Genomic DNA, 9,007 nt, shown 5'->3' with positions numbered 1-9,007 from the left:
GGGAGGGGGAGGGGAATAGCCTTGGGGCGCTCCAAGTAGGAGGAATCCTACTTTGGGGCCTAGTCCAATTCGCCCCTCCTTACCATATTTTTCGGAGGGGGAAGGAAGGAGGAGGGAGGAGGGAAGGAAGGGGGAGGCTGAATCCATCCCCTTCCTTTCTCTCTCCCCCTCTTTCCTTCACCTCAGGTGAGGCTCATACTGGGGGCGCAACAGTCCTTGCTGGTGATAACCCACAAGTATAGGGGATCACAATAGTTTTCGAGGGTAGAGTATTCAACCTAAATTTATTGATTCGACACAAGGGGAGCCAAAGAATATTCTCAAGTATTAACAGCTGAGTTGTCAATTTAACCACAATTGAAATACTTAATATCTGCAAAAAAGTATTTAGTAGCAAAGTAGTATGGAAGTAACGGTAACGGTGGCAAAAGTAACAGTAGCAGTTTTGTAGCAATCGTAACAATGGCAACGGAGAAGTAACTAATCAAAGATCAATATGTGAATAGTTCGTAGGCAATGGATCAGCGATGGATAATTATGTCAGATGCAATTCATCATGCAATAATTATAACATAGTGTGACACAGAACTAGCTCCAGTTCATCAATGTAATGTAGGTGTATTTCGAATATAGTCATACGTGCTTATAGAAAAGAACTTGCATGACATCTTTTGTCCTACCCTCCCGTGGCAGCGGGGTCCTATTGGAAACTAAGAGATATTAAGGCCTCCTTTTAATAGAGTACCGGATCAAAGCATTAACAATTAGTGAATACATGAACTCCTCAAACTACGGTCATCACCGGGAGTGGTCCCGATTATTGTCACTTCAGGGTTGCCAGATCATAACACATATTTGGTGACTATTGACTTGCAAGATAGGATTAAGAACTCACATATATTCATGAAAACATAATAGGTTCATATCTGAAATCATGGCACTCGGGCCCTAGTGACAAGCATTAAGCATAGCAAAGTCATAGCAACATCAATCTTAGAACATAATGATACTAGGGATCAAACCCTAACAAAACTAACTCAATTACACGGTAAATCTCATCCAACCCATACCATCCAGCAAGCCTACGATGGGATTACTCATGCACGGCGGTGAGCATCATGAAATTGGTGATGGAGGATGGTTGATGATGACGTTGGTGATGGATTCCCCTCTCCGGAGCTCAGAACGGACTCCAGATCAGCCCTCCCGAGAAGATTAGGGCTTGGCGGCGGCTCTGTATCGTAAAACGCGATGAATCCTTCTCTGTGATTTTTTTTCTCCCCGAAAGTGAATATATGGAGTTGGGGTTCAGGTTGGTGGAGTCCAAGGGGTCCCATGAGGCAGGGGGCGTGCCCGGGGGGGGGGGGGCTGCACCCTTGTGGACAGGGTGTGGGCCCCCTGATGCTGATTCTTTCGCTAATATTTTTTATTAATTCCAAAACGTGTCTCTGTGGATTTTCAAGTCATTCCAAGAACTTTTATTTCTTCACAAAAATAACACCATGGTAGTTCTACTGAAGACAACGTCAGTCCGGGTTAGTTCCATTCAAATCATGCAAGTTAGAGTCCAAAACAAGGGCAAAAGTGTTTGGAAAAGTATATACGTTGGAGACGTATCAACTCCCCCAATCTCAAACCTTTGCTTGTCCTCAAGCAATTCAGTTGACAAACTGAAAGTGATAAAGAAAAACTTTTACAAACTATGTTTGATCTTTTTGTTGCAAATATGTAAAGCCAGCATTCAAGTTTTCAGCAAGGATTATCAACTAACCATATTCACAATAACATTTAGGTCTCATTTTTACTCATATCAAAGGCATAATCTACTAGCGAGCAATTATAATAAATCTCGGATGACAACACTTTCTCAAAACAATCATAATACGACATAAAAAAATGGTATCTCGCTAGCCCTTTTTGAGACCGCAAAACATAAATGCAGAGCACCCTTGAAGATCAAGGACTGACTAGACATTGTAATTCATGGTAAAAGAGATCCAGTCACAATCATACTCAATGTAAATTAATAGTAATGCCTGCAAATGACAGCGGTGCTCTCCAACTGGTGCTTTTTAATAAGAGGATGATGACTCAACATAAAAGTAAATAGATAGGTGTCACACCCTAGCTAGTTCATGCATTAGAGTGTTGCATCATGTCTATTCTTTCATCGGAAACTTGAAATTGGGATGACAGAACCCCCAGCCCCTCTGAAACCAACTAGGGTTTACTAAAAATATTTTCAATGAACCTGAAATGCCCTTCTAAAAAGTCCATCATTTTTGTCTTGGTTCAGAACCTCTGCCAAAAGTGGTGCTCAATTTTCTAGGTCATCCTAAGGTTTTTGAATTAAATCATAAGTATTTGAGTTTGGGCATTTAAATTATATAAATTATTTTAAATGCTCAAATAATCCCAAACTAAAATGTTCCATGCTGGATATATTCCAGTTAGTGGCCATAAGTAGTTTGGTGAATTTTAGAGTTGCCTAGGTATTTTTAGAAAAGTCCACAAACTTACAGAAAAATAAAAAAAGGAAAATAAAAGAGAGAGAGAGAGAGAGCGAACTTACCTGGCGCCACCTAGCCAGCCCACCAGCCGGCCCAGCCCAGCAGCCGCTCCAGCGAGCTGCTTGCCTTCGCCAGGTAGGCAGGCAGGCAGGTGCTCGACGGCGACGCCAGCGCGCGCCACGCAGCTGCCCGCCGCCCTGCTTCACCCCCTCGCCTCTCTGCTGGCCTGGATGAGCTCCACATCGAGCCCCGAACCCCGTGGACACCCTCATTCACCCCCAGCTCCTCTCCCTCGCTCTCCCATGCCATGGCCAACGCCACCGCAGCCGCACCGTCGCCGTAGTCGCGCTCTCCGTCGTCCTCGCGCCGCGCCACCGTGTTCAGGAGCTCCGCCGCCCTCTTCTCCTTCGAGCTAGCCGAGCCCCGAGCGCTCGCGTGCCCCGAAGCCACTGCACCGACCTCGTCCGACCCGCCATCGTCGGAGATCCCCTTCGCCGTCGCCACCGCACCAGCTCGTCCCCGACCGCGCCGTCTGGTTCCTCGAGATCGCCGTGAGCCCAGCTACCTCTCCCCCCTTTCCTCTCTCGCTCTCGTGCACCACAGCGAGCGCACGAAGCTTCACCGCACGCACCGTCGCCGAGCTCATCGCCGATGTGTCTCTGGCCAACCACCGGCCACACCACCCTGTCCATCGCACTCACCGCACCCGCAGGAACCCGGAGCACCACTCCAGGAGCCTCGCCGTGTCCCGTAGCCTCGAGTTCGACCCCACCCGAACTCCGGCGACCGCCAAAGTCGTCGCCGGTGCCGTTTTCGGCCACCCCGAGCTCAACCAACACCACCAAGAGCTGCGGCTTGCTCCCAGCTACACGTAGATGCCCTCTGCCGCTCATTTGGTCGCCGGAATGCACAAAACCACTCTCACCACCGCGTTCGGCCTCGCCGGCGGCTAAACGCCGGTGAGTTGACCCTGTTGACCCCTCGTTTGACCATGGGTGGGCCCAGTTTGACCCCCCTGGGTCAATGATAGGTGGGACCCAGCCCTGTTAACTAATTAGGATTAGTTTTAATTAATATTAGTTAAACTAATTACACTGACACACGGGACCCACTAGTCAAGTTTGACCTGGACTATTTCGTTGACCACTGACGTCATCCTGACGCAATGCTGACACAGTAAATTATTTACTGGAATTATTATTACACAAGAAATTCCAGAAAATAACCCAAACTTCAAAAAATCATAGAAATTAATCTGTAACTCCAAATGCAAAGTTTTATATATGAAAAATGATCAGAAAAATCTAATCTATCCATCTGTACTGGTTTCATGCTTGTTTAAGCAAGCTAACCTGATGTTTAGTGCAGAACAAGATAAAGCGCTTTAAAGGGCCATTTATGAGTTTGAAACTTGAATCTTTGATTCAAAATGATTCAAACCCATCTGGTCTTAGTTGCATTAGCCCAATACACTCATTTTGCCATGTCTCATGCATGCATCATATTGTTGCATATTGTTTGGTGATGTTTGTGTATCGGTGCTCTTTGCGGCAGGTTCTGCCTCCGAGGAGTACCACGATTACCCTAACGAAGAACAATATTAGTGCATCGACCCATCAGGCAAGCAACCAACCATTTGATCATATCGATACAATCCCATGTTCTCGCTTCTGCTCTCTTTTACTGCATTAAGACAATGCGTTTCAAACTGCTGTGTGCTACGGTTGTTGAACCCATTTCCTCTGCATGACCTGTCATTGCCACAGTAACTAGATGAAACCCACTAGCATGTGTAGGAGTTGATTGAGCCATATGTATGTGTTGTTCCTACCTTGCTATGCCTGCTATGCTTAGAGTCGTGTCAGGTCTGGTTCATCTGGGTGATGGGCTAGAGTGAAATGATCATGTCGGTAATGAGAGTGATGTGGTGAACACGATTTGGTAAAGGTATCGATGAAAGGCCATGTAGGAGTACATGGTGGGTTGTTTCATTGAAGCCGACCTTAAACACTGAGATCTGTATGTGTGATTTAAGATTCAGCTACTACCATGCATTGGGCCCTGAAATATGACCCCGCTCGACTTCTTATTCACTCTAGTCCTCTGTCCAGGAGTTGCAAGTAGTTTCTGGTGTTTGTAGTTACTGGAGGCCGTGGCCAGCGCTGACCCGCGGGGTGGGATGTGATGCGGTAGGTACGTGGCCGGGTATACCGGGCACCCGTTAGGTGTCTCGGAACCCTGTACACATCGTTCGGGGCCGTATGTGGAACCCCGGCCGGACTCCCTGCGGATGGAACCTGAATAGGCGATAAACCTGGACTAGAGACTTAGGTGTTTAGGTAGGTCGTGGTCTACACCCACGTCTGCTTTCGCTTGAAATCTGCCGAGCACATGTCGTGTGCAGACGCTAAGTGGTGGAAACATGTATGAAGAAGTACACCCCTGCAGGGTTAACATGATCTATTCGAATAGCCGCGTCCGCGGTAAAGGACTACTTGGTTGCCTATACAGTTCATAAACAAGTAAATGGACACTACTAAAATCCTCAAGATAAGTGTGAGTGCCGAGGATGGCTTTTCCGTAGGATGACGGAGGTGGATCCTCGGTGGTGTATTGAAGTGGTGTGTAGTGGACTCGAGTGCGCAAAACCATTTCAAGTTGGTGTCTCGTAAGATAGCTTAGCCAAGAGTCAAAGCTGGCTTGCTGCAATAACCCCACCAACCCTTCTTGATAATGTGCATGTATGTAGGATCTGATGTAAGTCTTGCTGGGTACCTTTGTACTCATGTTGCTATAATTTACATTTTTACAGAAGACGCTGCAACCCCTTCTGATGGGTTCTTCGTAGATGTTGACATCGATGAATAGGCTGGAGCCCAGGTGGTGATCCTGAGCTTGTGAAGGACCACGTAGTATAGCCAGGCTTTCTCAAGCCTCTTTTATTTTACTAGATGTCTGTACTCAGACATGTCTCTTCCGCTGTTGGCTTGTATGTCTGTATGACTTGAATGCTGGGTCGTGTGACCCGTACTTGTGTGTATGATATGTATGGCTCCTTGAGCCTTTAAATAAAGTATTTGTGTTGTAGAGTCATGTTGTGATGCCTTGTTGTATTTGCACATATCGAGCATATTGTGTGTATGATTGAAATGCTTGGTATGTGTGGGATCTGACTATCTAGTTGTTTATTCTTAGTAGCCTCTCTTACCGGGAAATGTCTCCTAGTGTCTCCACTGAGCCTTGGTAGCTTGCTACTGCTCCGGAACACTTAGGCTGGTCGGCATGTGTCCTTCTTCGTTCCTGTGTCTGTCCCTTCGGGGAAATGTCACGCGATGAATACCGGAGTCCTGTTAGCCCGCTACAGCCCGGTTTACCGGAGTCCTGCTAGCCTAGTGCTACAGCCTAGATTCACTCGCTGATGACTGACACGTTCGATGCTGGGTCAGGGATGCCTGTCCCTGTAAGTCTGTGCCACTTTGGGTTTACGACTAGCCATGTCAGCTCGGGCTCCTTACCATATGGATGCTAGCGACACTATCATATACGTGTGCCAAAAGGCGCAAACAGTCCCGGGCAAAGGTAAGACGACACCCGTGGGAATACCGTGCATGAGGCCGCAAAGTGATATGAGGTGTTACATGCTAGATCGATGTGGCATCAAGTCGGGGTCCTGACAGCGTTGGCATCAGAGCTGGACTGCCTGTAGGTTCTCCAAGCCAAACTGGTCGATGTTGAGTCTAGAAATGCTTTAGTTATATGTAGGGGAATTGATTGTGGGATGGAACGTAAGGCTCTTTTTACTTCTCTATCTCATGACATTCTGATCTGAGTCAGTCCATTCTTCCACCGGGGGTTAAGGAATTAGGATCTCTTCTCTCTATCAGGTTCACGTGTTACTAATCAGTAGTACCTTATAGGTTTGATGGATACAAGCCTAGTTCAGTTCTACTACCCCATTATGTGCTAAGATGGACCCAGAACCTTGATATGATGTGGTTGAGTGTCTATGCAATTCTTTGTCAAATGCCTCAAAATCCTTTTTGAGCATCTACATCCGTTATGATGTCCAATTTCTGCTAGAAATTCTAATGTCTTGTGATTATCATGTTCCAGATGGCTTCCCGTCCTCAGAATCAAGTGGTTCGTTTGACTCGATGTCTAGATGTACCCGGCCATACTGCCATGTTGGTCAGGGTAATGGTTGAGGCTGGATACCGTTGGTATCCTGAGTACACGGTCGAAGAGCAATTTTGAGACTTTAATCAAAGTCAATATTTTTGCACTGTCAGGATATTTCCATCTTATCCTGGATCTACCGAGCCCCTCCACTGCTCCTATGGACTCGGGGTTACTATTGAGATGGCTGTGCAGGATGCTGCCTACTCTATGATGACCATCATGCGAGTCAGGACTGGTTTGTTTCGGAACTCCGACTTCCGATATATGCCAGCTTCACTCCCGGGAGCACAAGGTTATCTCCAGGCTATCTATGCTGACTCCACTCAGGAGGATTCACTAACCTGCACCACTGCACAGTTGCTTGAAGACAAGGACCATGAAAATCGGGCCTTGAGACTAGAGCTTTTCAATACCCGTGCTGATCATTGGGCCACGTTGACTCGGTTTGCACTGGCTGTGCAAGCTGGATATATGGATATGCGAGATCTCTATCCTGTGAGATCTGCTCTGCCAGACATGATGGATTGGCGTGATGTAGGAGGCATCACCCCACCTCGTGGTCCCCACAGGCCACCGTTTGTTGGTCCAAGACCTCATCCTAGCCCCTATGGTCCACAAGCTCCACGGGACCGACTGTTTCCAGATGATCACGTTGAGCTTCCAGGCTATGGAGGTGACTTCTATGAAGACTACTACGGAGCTGTCTGAGTTAGTAGTAGTATCACTAGTATTGTACTATTTGTATCGTCCACCGTCCTGCGTGACTCGTGGGATATGACTTAGCTTGTACCGCCTTCTGGAGGTGTAGAAAAATAATGTATAGGAGCTTGGAATGCCTCCGATGAGATGTAATCCTCTTCTCACCGTAGTAGTACTTTTTTTGGTTTTGTACTAAACCTTGTATGGTGTGTATGACAATGGAATAAAAGAAACAGTTTCTGTATCTACCATGTCATACGGATGATCATCTTACATTCAAAGTTATCCATTACATTCTACATTTCTATGTCAGAATCCTATCATCCTGGACTAAACCATTGTCTTGTTTTCCTAGGATGGTTAACACCCGCACCAACCCTGCTCCCCCAGAGCAGGCCGAAGGCAGCAGAGTTGGGGAAACAAACCTGCCTCACCCTCCTTCTCTGGCCGAGGTTATGCTGGAGGCCGAGAGAAACAAGCGGGAGACCAACCGTTTGTTGGAGCGCATCGAGCAAAACACGGCACACCATCAGAGGAATAACTTGGTGTCACTCAGTGATTTCATCAAGTTACATCCACCCACTTTCCACCACTCCGTCGAGCCCCTCGACGCTGATGACTGACTTCACAGTATTACCCACAAGCTACGCTCTGCACTCGTAGCTGAGGCTGACAAGGTCACATTTGCTGCATATCATCTTGAAGGCCCTGCCAGTCTCTGGTGGGAGAACTATGGAGCTATGCGCCCAGCGGGCCATGTCACAACTTGGGCTGAATTCAGCGAGGCTTTTCGTGAACATCACATTCCGGAGGGTCTTATGGACCGTAAACGTGAGGAGTTCTGCAGTTTCACTCAAGGCCGACTCTCTGTGGATGCTTACAGTAGGGAGTTCGGTACCCTTGCACGATATGCAACTGAGGAAGTTTCCACTGATGCCAAGAAGCAAGCAAGGTTCCGTAAGGGACTTAGCCCTGAGCTTCGCCGCGACCTCCGTCTGCATGAGTGCACATCTTTTCAGAAGCTTGTTAACAAAGCCATCAGTGCTGAGTCTGGTCAGATTGATTATGAAGCTACACGCAAGCATGGCCGTGACTTGGGTTCCTCATCCGGTGCTGGTCCTCAGAAGCGCCGGGTGTGGGTGCCTAACACTGCCCTGCCACCCAGGTTCACACCGAGGCCATCCTATCAGGCGCCTCGTCCAGCTCAACAGTTTGCACCAGCCAAGCCCTATGGTGGTCCAACCAACAATGCTCCTCCACGCACCAGCTCCATGACATGCTTCAAGTGTGGGGAATCGGGCCACTACCTGCGCGAGTGTCCCCAGACCAACCCCAACCAATCTAGAAAAGCTGTTGGCCGTGGCAAGCCGACAGGGAAAGCGTTCTACGCCAAGCCGGCCACCGCTGCACGTGGCCATGTCAACTTTATCTCTGCTGAAGAAGCTCAAGAGGATCCCAACGTCGTTCTCGGTATGCTCCTTGTTAATTGCCACCCGGCATCTGTTCTTTTCGATACTGGAGCATCTCATTCATTCATATCCGAAAATTATGCTCGTTTGCATAACACCGCATTCTGTGACATGCCTTCCACTATGGAAATTTCTACTCCTGGTTCTAGA

This window comes from Triticum dicoccoides, chromosome 5B, assembly GCF_002162155.2.
Source record: "Triticum dicoccoides isolate Atlit2015 ecotype Zavitan chromosome 5B, WEW_v2.0, whole genome shotgun sequence".
In the NCBI taxonomy this organism is placed as follows: Eukaryota; Viridiplantae; Streptophyta; class Magnoliopsida; order Poales; family Poaceae; genus Triticum; species Triticum dicoccoides.
This window is presented reverse-complemented; position numbering follows the sequence as displayed.